The sequence below is a fragment of the Mus pahari genome, chromosome 22 (genome assembly GCF_900095145.1).
Source record: "Mus pahari chromosome 22, PAHARI_EIJ_v1.1, whole genome shotgun sequence".
NCBI classification, from domain to species: Eukaryota; Metazoa; Chordata; class Mammalia; order Rodentia; family Muridae; genus Mus; species Mus pahari.
Window position 1 is genome coordinate 46494664 of NC_034611.1, and position 11679 is coordinate 46506342.

An 11679-nucleotide genomic window follows, 5' to 3' on the forward strand; every position below is an offset into this window, starting at 1 on the left:
GTAGACCAGGCTGGCCTCGAACTCAGAAATCCGCCTGCCTCTGCCTCCCGAGTGCTGGGATTAAAGGCCTGCGCCACCAGGCCCGGCTGTGTGTGTTTCTTATATTCATGAATCCAGAGCATTTTGGCTTGTGGTAGCAAAAATGACGCCAGCGGGGAGTTCAGAGCGGATTAACAATTTACCAATTTAGTTCAAAGTTCTCTGTCAGTCAGAAAAGGCCTCCAAAACCACCAGGTCAGAGGCGGCCAAAAGCCAAGGGGACTGAGCAGGAAAGACAGAAACAGGCATCTCAGGTTAAAGAGCACACGTGACCGTGCAGGCTTCCACAAGGAAGCGTGAGTCAGGACAAGGCGGACGTGGCTGCACCAGACACACTGCCTCAAGAGTCACCCAAAGAAAGGGCAACGTAAGGAAAGAACACCAGGAGGAGAGGCTAAGCTCCAACACAGTCAGCAGGAGACAAGCCAAGTTTTACACGTCACATGAACCAACAGAAGCCCAAGGATAGATACCTAGCCAAGGACTATGTGTAGGCAAAGGAGTGCAGGAAGCTGGGGTCAGAGACAAATCCAGAAGCTGCTATTAAAACAGAGGCCAGAAAGTCCAAAAGACAATTCAACAGGTCTCCAAGAGGAGCTGATATGAGTATAAAGTCAGCTGTTCATCTAAGATCTAAACCCAGGCCTAATGGTGACGGTACTGCGGGCAGATCCCATTTATAATGCTATGTTCCAATGCATCTGTTGGACCTGCTACAAACTGATGGACGGACGGGCAGGTAAGAGACAGGAGAGTGAAGCATGTCCTTACTGGGTAACAAGTCTTATGATTGACAAAGAAGCCAGCAGACAGTGCCGCTTCTAAGTAGGAAGAGAGGTCCAATGAGCAGATAGGAACATGGCAAGACGATGGACACGCACTCCCTTCTGCCACAAATATACACACGTTCCCAGAAGTTCTTAAGTTGTGATGTTCCGATGCACTGCTTCCTGTGCAGCTGATGCAGTTACTGCACGATGCTTACACAACAAACCTTAAACAGCAGGTCGGCCCATTTGGGCCTCCAGAGCTAATCTGTAGGAATTGGTGACTGCAGAATACAAGAACATAGAAGGGTGGGTGTTCCTGAACCTTAGCCAGACCCTCCAGTAAAAGTCCATAAACTGCAAGCACCATGACAGTGGATAGCTTGGCCACCTCAGCACTGTCACTTCCAGCACTTACTACTCAGCATACAGCAAGCCTACAATCAACGGTGGCAGATAAATGCTCGGATGATAACCTACCACAAGTTCTCAAGGTTTTCCAGCTTCTCTCTACTTCCTACTCCTGTTGGGTCCCTTGAGACACGGTCTCACTATGTACCTCTGGCTGGCCTGGAACGTGTTATATAGGCCAGGATGGCTTTAAACTCACAGAGATTCACCTGCCTCTGCCTCCTGAGTGCTTCGGATGAACAGGTGCACAAACACACCCGCCTGGGCCTGTCTTAAAGTAGAATGCCCCAAACAGAAGCCGCTCGTTCCCTCTCCCTTCTGCAATGGCCCATTTGCTGACTACACTGCTGGTTACTATGCCCTGATTAATTCTGGTTGGTTCATTTTTCTTTTTCCAGACAGAGTTTCTTTGTGTAGCCTTGGCTGTCCTGGAACTATAGACAAGGCTATCCTCATACTCAAGAGATTCACCTGCCTCTCTGCCTCCTGCTGGGATTAAAGTCATGTACCACCAGCATTGCCCAGCTTTTTTTGTTTGTTTGTTTGTTTGTTTGTTTTTTCAAGACAGGGTTTCTCTGTATAGCCTTGGCTGGCTGTCCTGGAACTCACTTTGTAGACCAGGCTGGCCTCAAACTCAGAAATCCACCTGCCTCTGCCTCCCGAGTGCTGAGATTAAAGGCGTGCGCCACCACACCCGGCTCAGCTATTTTTTCCTCTTCCTTTTTCTCCCTCTTGCTCCAATCCTGCTCGCTCCAGGCCCTGCTCTCTCCGGCCCATAGGTTCTTTATTTGTTTCTCACTACAGATGGTTGTGAGCCACCATGTGGTTGCTGGGATTTGAACTCATGACCTCCAAAAGAGCAGTCGGTGCTCTTAACTGCTGAGCCATCTCACCAGACCCTGCCCAGCTATTTCTGAGTCCTAGGTGTCTTAGTTGGGGCTTCCACTGCTGAGAAGAGACACCATGACCAAGGCAACTCATATAAGGACAACATTTAATTAGGGCTGGCTTACAGGTTCAGAGGTTCAGTCCACTATTATCAAGGTGGGAACATGGCAGTGTCCAGGCAGACATGGGGCCGGAGGAGCTGAGAGTTCCACCTCTTGTTCTGAAGGCAGCTAAGAGAAGACTGGCTTCCAGGCAGCTAGGTCAAGGGTCTTAAAGTCCACGCCCGCAGTGACACACCTACTCCAACTGCTCCTATTAGTCCCACCCCCTGGGCCAAGCATATACAAACCATGACATCAGGGAACCCAAATGATCTGGGCAAGTGACCCGAGAGACCAGTTTCTATCTTGAAGCGCTGTTAACACGTGAACTTTCTTCAACAATGGACATGTAGTAAACCTTCACGCTGCACTGACAACCGAGCTTTTGAAGGGCCGTTAGCACAAGAAAGGAACTGAATCTCCAATTAATTTAAACTTAAAAGTTACATAAGCACAAGTGACTGTGGACTAATGTTCAACACGGACTTGAATTTAAGACTCTCAGCTTCTAATTCCTCAGAACTGGCCCCACTGGCCAACCTCCTCACTCTTCCCTCCCCAGACATACATGCAGGCACCTTTACCCCGCACATACCATCTTTCAAGAATGCAGTATGGCTCCTGGGTAACACAGGATAGCCAGAAGTTTGAGGTCAGACTACTCTACATACTGTTACCAATCTTGAAAAAGAAAAAAAAAAAAAAATTTGTCCAAGCCCAGTGGCAAACGCCTGTATCCCATCACTGAGAGGTAGGGGCAAGTGGATCAGGAATTTGAGGCCAGCTGGGCTACATGAGACCTCTAAAATTAAGTGGGGAGGAAGGGCCTCTTACGAAATCCCCAATATATGTCGACCTCACAAAAGTAATTACCCATCGATTCCAAATTGGTGTAATTTCAAAAAACCCCCTGCTTTGTTGACTCGGTCTCCTCGGCACTGTATGAGAAAGACCCTATACTGCATCCGGCATTCTTAAGGTCCGCTGGGGACCAGTGCACCAAGAGTTACTCTTGGAAGGCGTTTCTGGCAGACACACTTTCCTGTCAGGCTGAACAGCCCCGCTGCATGGGCAGTGTCCACGCTTATCTCTAAATGTTTTCATGCTGACCTGGCAGCCAACTAGGTACAGGAGTCGGGTGGGGATGGGGGTGGGGATGGAGGGGTGGGGATGGGGGGCGGAGAGGGAGGGAGGCCGGAACCCTGCGGCGGAAACCAAACTCGGAAACACGCCCACCTGAGCAGGACGAAAGGGTGGAGCCTAATCCGCCCAGAAGAAAGAAACCTCGACCTCCACCCTCGAGGTCACCGCTCGGAGTTAGCGGCCCGGGCCAGACGCCCCTGCCCGCTTCTAACCCAGCAAGCTACGAAGACCGGCGGATCCCTAACTTACCTCGACTGCGGACACCCACAAACTTCACGCTGCCCAACTGCGCCTCGCCGCTTCCGGGGCTGAGAGATGACGTCACAGACGGCTGCCTAGCAACCGGTGATGAGTCCAGTATCTTTTCGAGAATTGGCTGAAACGTTTGCTCGCCCGATACCCAGGTAGAACAGTGGTGCTAGCCGCTGGTTGTCCCCCGTGAGGATAGCTCCTTTGCTCGCAGCCTCCCGGTGTCTGAATCCGGAGAGATTTCAGACAGCGGTCTTCTGTGGCTCATCTACGCAGCCATGTCGCCTCTTAGCACTTCCTCCTCAGGAAGCTCGCTATATGTTAAAGCCATCTTTGAAAGGGAAGGAACGAGGTTGGAGGTAGTGAGAGAAATTCATTCTGTAGCCCAAATTGGCCTTGAACTCCCGAGAATCTCCTTAGATTTCCCCCCAGTGCTGGGATTGCAGATGTGAGCTATCAAACAGAGCTTTGAAGCCATCATTTCAGCTACAGGATGGAGTGTACATCCCACGTTCAGATTACAGTTTCCTTTCTCTCTATAAGGAGAAAAATAAAAGACTGGAGAGAGAGACAGAAGAACCCTGCTAAGATTTTTTTTATGATGTCTTCTCTAAATAAACTGAGGGCAATCAGCAGGAGGTTGGGATGACATATTTGTACTGATTTTTATAGCAATTCCAGGACGTTCCCTAAAAGTCTTGTAAGTCACCAAAGACTTCTTGGCAGATGAAAGAATTCCTATCTCGTGAGTAAAATCAGAGTGTAGAATCTGAAACGCAATCGAAACTGAACCTTACGGGGGGGGGGGCCTTGGGGGGGGGTGAAGTTGTTTAGACAAGGTTTCACTGTGCCCTAGACTAATCTCAAACTCAAGATCCCCTTGCATCTACCTCTGAAATACTAGGATCACAGGTCTTCCCCCACACACACACATTCTCAGCTAGGAGCTCCTTTGTTTCTTGATCAAATGGGGTTACTATTGTTTTCTTCCGTGGAAAAGCAGGCTCCACTGTCTGATGGAGCTGACAAGACAGGATGGGAGGATGTCCCTGAGAGCAAGGGAAAGAGTGCTTTTGTTGGCAGAGAAGATGCGGGTGTATGTTAGGATCAGAGCAGGGAGGGAGGAGGCATCTCAAGCTGTACAAACCTCAAGGCTGAGAACGAGGTCCCGCAAGAGGCAGATCTGGTGACCGACGGTTTGTATTTTCCCTCAGGATTAGGCCTCTTAGCCAAGGCTTCTACGTAGTCTCTATTGTGTCTCGTACAGATAAAAATTAAATTGGGTCATTTGTGCAGAATTGGGCAGAGTTTTCCTAGCCACTGTGTTAGGTCTAATCCATTGTCTGCAGTGCACTGACCAGAAAAACAAGATTGTTTGGAACAATGCATGGACAAGGGCGTGGCAGGCACTTAAGACATTCACTGGGGTTCATAGGGGACTGTGCACCAAAGTTTTTCAGCTTCTCTATGAATCAAACAACTACTCATTTTTGTCACCCTAAAGCCCCACTATTCTGCTTTTAGCTTCCATGAGTTTGACCAATCTGGAAATACCATTTAAGTGAAATCATGTAGTGTTAGTTTTTGTAATCATTTTATTTCACTTAGCTTGGTGTCAAGTTTCATCTACAACCTGGCACACATCAAAAGATTTTTTTTTTTTCGGTTTTTCGAGACAGGGTTTCTCCGTGTAGCCCTGGCTGTCCTGGAACTCACTTTGTAGACCAAGCTGGCCTCCAACTCAGAAATCCGCCTGCCTCTGCCTCCCGAGTGCTGGGATTAAAAACATGCGCCACCATGCCCAGCCAAAAGATCCTTTTTAAGGCTAATGTTTTTCTTTGGGTTTTTATTTATTTTAAATATTTTTTTAAGATTTATTTTATGTAGATGAGTACACTGTCACCATCCTCAGATACACCCTTACAGATGGTTGTGAGCCACCATGTGGTTGCTGGAAATTGAACTCAGGACCTCTGGAAGAGCAGTCAGTTTAAGATAGCTCTTAACTGCTGAGCCATCTCTCCAGACCATATTCTTTTTCATTTATTGATTTTTAATGTGTATTGGTGTTTTTCGTGCATGTATGTCTGTACACCGTGTGTGTACCTGGTGCCTGAGGAAGTCAGCAGAAAGCAGATCCCTGGGACTGGAGTTATAAGAGATTGTGAGGTGGGAGGAGTAGCCAGTGTTCCTACTGATCCATCTCTCCAACCCCCATATTATTCTTTCTTGTCTTTTCCCCCCATTTCCTAAAGACAGAGTCAAGGCTGACCTTTAAAAATGACCTAAATTCCTGATCCTCCTGCTTTGGGCTGTTTCTGTTGTTGTTGTTGTTGTTGTTGTTGTTGTTGGAGACAGGGCCTCACTATGTAGCTCTGGCTGTCCAGAAACTTGTTATGAAGACCAAACTGACCTTGAACTCACAAAGTAAATTCTGCCTCTTGCGTACTGGGATTACAGGCAAGCACCACCATGCCCAATTTTGCTTCTGTTTCCCAAGTGCTGGGATTACAGATAACGAGTGATGGGCTTTTGGGTTGTTCCTGTCTTTTGAGTGTGTGTGTGTGCGCGTGCAGGCCAAAAGACAATATCAACTATCTTCTTCATGCTCCACTTTAATTTTTGTTTTGTTCTGTTTTGTTTTTGTTTTTGTTTTTGTTTTCTGAGACAGTATTTCTCAGTGTAGCCCTGGCTGTCCTGAAACTCACTCTGTAGACCAGGCTGGCCTCAAACTCACAGAGATCCACCTGCCTTTGCAGTGACCATGACAGGGATCCACCTTAATTTAAAGATGGTGTCTCTCACGGAGCCTGGAGCTCACCAGTTAGGTTAAATTGGCCCATGAGCTCCAGAATCATCCTTCTGCCTCTGCAGCACTGGGACTAGAGGCACAAGCTACTACACTGGGCTCTTTACATGGGTGCTGGAGATCTAAACTTAGGTGCTGGGGCCTCTGGGACAAACACTTTACCAACTGAACCATCTCCCAGTCCTGGTCATTTTATTTTTAATACTTTGAAAGCTTCCATAATGCTTTTCCATGGCAGCTGCATGGTTTTACATTCCTCTAACAGTGCCCAGACACAGCTTCTCTGTGTGCTTGCCAGCACTTGTTATTTGTAACGGTTTTTGTTGTTGAAAGCAGCCGCCCACAATGGTTTTGATTTACAGTTCCCTGATTGTTAGGGATGGTGCTCTTTTTATGTGATTTTTCCAGTTGGAGAAATGTCCAAATCTTTTGGCCATCTTAAAATCAACTTACTGGTATTTGTGTGATATTGTTGGAGTTGGGGGGAGGGAGATGCTTGGGTATATATAGCTCGGTGGTAGAGCATTGCCGAGAATATGTGACGCCCTAGGTTCAATCCACATCTCCACACAAAGAACTGTAGGGCTTTTTCCCTGCTCTGAGCGTGGCCCTTTGTTTCAGCTGGCCAGCCTCCCTGCCCATTTTTCAGGTCCCCCTTCAGTATGTTAGCTCTAACCTTAGATGCGCAGGAGCTTTTTAAATTCTGTGTCTAACTTACCTGCCTGTAATCTTGCTGCCTCTGCCTTTGGTGTCAAGTCTAAGAAATCATTGCCAAATCATTGCCATGAAGTTCTGTGTTCCCTTCTAAGGGACTCAGTTTGTGTTTGTCTTTATACTGCATGACGCAGAATTCCTGTATCTTTCCCTGTGGTTATCATGTTCCCAACACCATTTGCTGAAAAGGCTGTCGGTCTTGTCATCCTCTTACTGACGCACTCGATCGTGTATGGAAGGCTTCATTTCTAGGTTCTGGTCTGTCTCCTTTACGTAGGTGTGTCTGTATGCTTGCTCCACAGTCACAGTTCTCATTGCTACCTCTTTGTAAAGATGTTTAAAACCAGAAAGCGTGAGGTCTCTAACCTTGTTCTTGTTCCGATTGTTTTGTCTGGTTTTACTCTGGGTTTTGCTGTTTCGGTCAAACAGGGATGGACATCAGCTTTGTGGCCTCTTGAAAACAAGTCAATAAATCTAGCAAGTTCTGGTGATGCACAGCGTCTGGGTCAGCACCGTCCTCCCTCAACCGTGGAAGCATCGGCTGCTCCTGTGAGAGATAGAGGTCATCTCTGAGACGTTGGGAGACTTCAAGACTAGGCCTAAGGGAAGGGCAATTGCAGCCGGAGGCTGTAGTCCACTGGTCCATCAACTTGCTCCAAAGGAAAGTAGAGAGTTCTGAGAGAGGGTACAACTAGGAAACTGTATTTTGTTTTGATACTTGGGGAAGCTGTGCTAAGATTCTCCAGAGAAACAGTAAAGAGAAGAAGGACTAGGAAAACAGTCAAGACACTGAGTATAACGGTATACGCCTGTTACACCAGCACTCGGGGCAGAAGCAGGAGAATCATGAGTTCAAGAACTGATGTGGGCTGCTTAGGTAAAGCCCAGCCAGAGCTACAAAGTGAAATAATGGTTCAAACAAATGGGGGTGTGACAAAGAGGTGCCAAGCATGTGCCAGGCTCTAGGCCTCAGGGTAAGGGGTGAGTGAGGAGCGCAATACCCACAGAGAGCCTGCAGTGGGGCTTTTAGCAGTGACAGAAGTTCACAGGTACTGAGGGTGCAGTGGAGTTGTCAGGGGGAAGCAAATGGTCAGATCTGAGCAAGGATCAGTCATCAGACATCCAATAGTAGATGACAAAGAAACTGTATGTGGGTTCATCATCCAGTAAACACAGTAAAACTGGGGAGGGGCTGAGATGGCCAAATGAGTGAATGGTAAAAGCCCAGAGCCTGGATCCCCAGAGCACATACAAAAAGCCTGGTGATTGTGGCAGCCCACCTGTGTGTAATTCCAGTGAGCAGAAGCAGAAACGGGATCTCCAAAGCAAGCTGACCGGCAGGACAAGCTAAACTCGTCAGCCCTGGGCTCAATACAGAGACCTTCCTTACCCTGCTTATAGGGTGGAGAGCCATCAGTGAAAATACTGAGGGCAATGTTTACACATGAACATGAATACACACATGCACACACACACATTTAAAAAAATAAAGAAAAAGAAAAAATGCCTCCGGAGAGTCATCTGGGAACGTCTGGGTTTGCTTTCCATTGCTGTAATAAACAGCATAACAAAAGCAACTTGGGGAGAAAATGGTTCATTTTAGCTTACAGCTTTTGGTTCATCATGCAGGGAAGACAGTGCAAAAAACTCAAGGTATGATTCTATGATTCTTGAAGCGAGACTATGGAGGGAATGCTACTTACTGGCTTGTTCTCCTTGGCTGGCTCAGCCACCTTCCTTAGACAGCCATAGCATCAAATCATCAAAATTACCTAATACAATTACCTAGTAGTTATGGACTAAAACCCACTGAAACAAATTTAGATAGAGGTTTCGCACATCCAAAACCAGCTCTGTAAAAGACGTGATTTGTCTGCAAGCTTGCTCTGGCTCCAGGGGTCCTCTCTGACCACACACATGTTAGAATAAGAGCATTTCAGTCCCTCAGATCAATAATGACAGTGACATGAAGACAGGCATGAGCATCGCCTTGCCTCCGAGGAGAGCGTTAGAGTCCTCAGCATACTGTCTCCCAGAGCACCCAGCTGTCCAGAGATGTCACCTCTACCCACCCTGTGCATCTTCCTTCCTGTCTCAGTCTCACTTTTCTTTCTTTTGGCTCATCTTGGCATCATCTCCATACTGCTCGTACTCAGATCCTCACCTGAGTACCTGCTTGTGGGAAAACCCAACCTCAGGTGCGCCCCGACCAGTCTCTAGTGGTGCTCTTTTATCGTTTTAGATAATAACTCCTACTGCTTCCAGCTATTTTATGCTATGACACAAAGATAAAAATAAAAAATTTATAGAACACACAGTGTGGGGTGTGGTAGTGCATGCTTGTAACCCCAACACTTAGAAACTAGAGGCCTGTGGATCTGGAGCCCAAGGACAGCCTAAGCGACGTGAGACCCTCTCTCTTTTTTTTTTTTTAAACAATTTTTATTAGATATTTTCTTCATTTACAATTCAAATGCTATCCCAAAAGTCCCTTAGACCCTCCTCCGACCCTGCTCTCCAACCCACCCACTCCCCCTTCCTGGCCCTGGTATTCCCCTGTACTGGGGCATATAATCTTTTCAAGACCAAGGGCCTCTCTTCCCAATGATGGCCAATTAGGCCATCCTCTGCTACATATGCAGCTAGAGACACCAGCTCAGGGGGTACTGGTTAGTTCACATTGCTGACCCTGTCTTAAAGATTAGAAGAGGAAAAAAAAAAAAAAAAAAAAAAACAGGCTTGATATCAGACGGCGTTAGTCCTAGCACTTGAGAAGCAGAAACTGGAAGATCCCTAGGCCAGCCTGGTCTACAGAGTGAGTTCCAGAACAGCTAGGACTACAGAGAAACCCTGTCTCAAAAAACAAACAGCAGCGAAACCTGGAGTAAGTTTAAGGGGACTTGGGAAAGTCTTTAAGGAATTTCCATGACATGTTTTCATTGTAATTGCAATAACAATTTCTAAAAAGTTATAGTTAGGAGCTGGTATATTTCAGAGGCACAGAACTTTCCAAGCATGCACAAAGTCCCACATTTGATCCCTGACCCTAATAAATAGATACTTGACAAGCTAATACTAATTTGGCCAAATAGCAAAATATTTTAGTTTTTTGAGAAGCTTGTTCTGGAGAATATGCCCTTCATGATGAAGTAGTGACGGGCTTTCTGATTGTATTTTCGTGATAATATTCCCAAATCCCTGGCTGTTGTATCTGTACTTGGCACATCAGTAGAGAGTTTCTGTCTTATAAACATGTGTTCACAAACAGTACCCTACAATTTCCCTTAAAGGACTCCACCTACCAGTTACATTTACTGTCTTCAACGCCTGCCTTTGGGACTGGTGAACTCCCAACATGAGTTCATGTCATGGCTCACCTCTGTGGAGGGTCTGATTTCTAGGAGCAGAGAAGCAGTGTGACCCCACTGTTAGAACTCTTTTTAAAACTTTTTTAACATTTATTTATGTGTGTATTTATGTGGGGGTGTTCGTGACACGTGGAGAGTGTGCAGGTCAAAGGCTAACCCTCTGAAGTCAGTTCCCACTCCTCTCTATCCGGGTCCTGGGAATCCAGTTCAGGGTGTCAGGCACAAAGATAAAAGTATAACATTTATACAGCACACGGTAGGCCTTTAGCTGCTAAGCCATCTTGCTGTTCCTTTTAGAAATTAGTTCAGTCATGTTCACTTGTATAAATTATGGATGTTGTGATCTATGTTAGAATTTCTTAAAAATATTAAGAAAGACACAAAAAGCGGGGCATAATGGCACACGCCTTTAATCCCAGCACTCGGGAGGCAGAGGCAGGCAGATTTCTGAGTTGGAGGCCAGCCTGGTTTACAAAGTGAATTCCAGGACAGCCAGGGCTACACAGAGAAACCCTGTCTCGAAAAACCAAAAAAAAAAAAAAAAAAAGACACACAAAACTACGGAAAGCAGACACTGTTGAGAACTGATGTGACTCACCCCGTGGCCTCCCACTTGCTCTTTATTCACAGGTTTGTACAAACAATGTTGAACTTCCTCCGCTCCTCCCCACCCCAATATATCATTTTGAGCCCTGAGTCCCACATGGTAAAAAGAGCTCCCATAAGTTGTCCTATGACCTCCACGCAGGTCCCGAGGCCCTCTCACCCACAAGACTACGCCATACACATACAATAGATCAGAGGGGTGGGTGGCTCGGCAGTGAAGACTGCTTGCTGCTCTTCAGAGGATGGAAGGTGAGTACCCAGCCTCCAGCCACACAGATTTAAAACCATCTTCAAAAGACTGCCGCATGTGGTGACATTTTTGAGAATTCTTTTAAAATACACAGTTCTAAGAATGTGCTTTCATTTTAATCCAGGTGTGGGTATTTGGGGCTGTTCAGACTATCCACAGCAGCTGACTGTGATTTGCCTCTTGCTCTAGAAGAGGCGTGGTCTTGCCAGCTGCAGATATTTTTCTTTGATTGTGTGACGATTAGAATCTAGAAACTGGGGCTGGTGAGATGGCTCAGTGGGTAAGAGCACCCGACTGCTCTTCTGAAGGTCCAGAGTTCAAATCCCAGCAACCA

At 46.7% G+C, this 11679-nt stretch overlaps 1 protein-coding gene across 3 annotated transcripts in view; it reads right to left on the reverse strand.

Moving 5' to 3' along the window:
* Positions 1–3643, reverse strand: part of Aptx (aprataxin) — a 19180-nt gene extending 15537 nt beyond the window's left edge. The window contains exon 1 of one of the 3 annotated variants that reach the window (XM_029533442.1): positions 3443–3484. The gene's annotated coding sequence lies outside the window, so the exon portion shown is untranslated. Of the gene's footprint in view, positions 1–2801; positions 3341–3442; positions 3485–3598 lie in introns of those variants that run through there. The other 2 variants (XM_029533441.1, XM_021222242.1) reach the window with 2 other exon arrangements.
* Positions 3644–11679: the final 8036 nt, after the last annotated feature.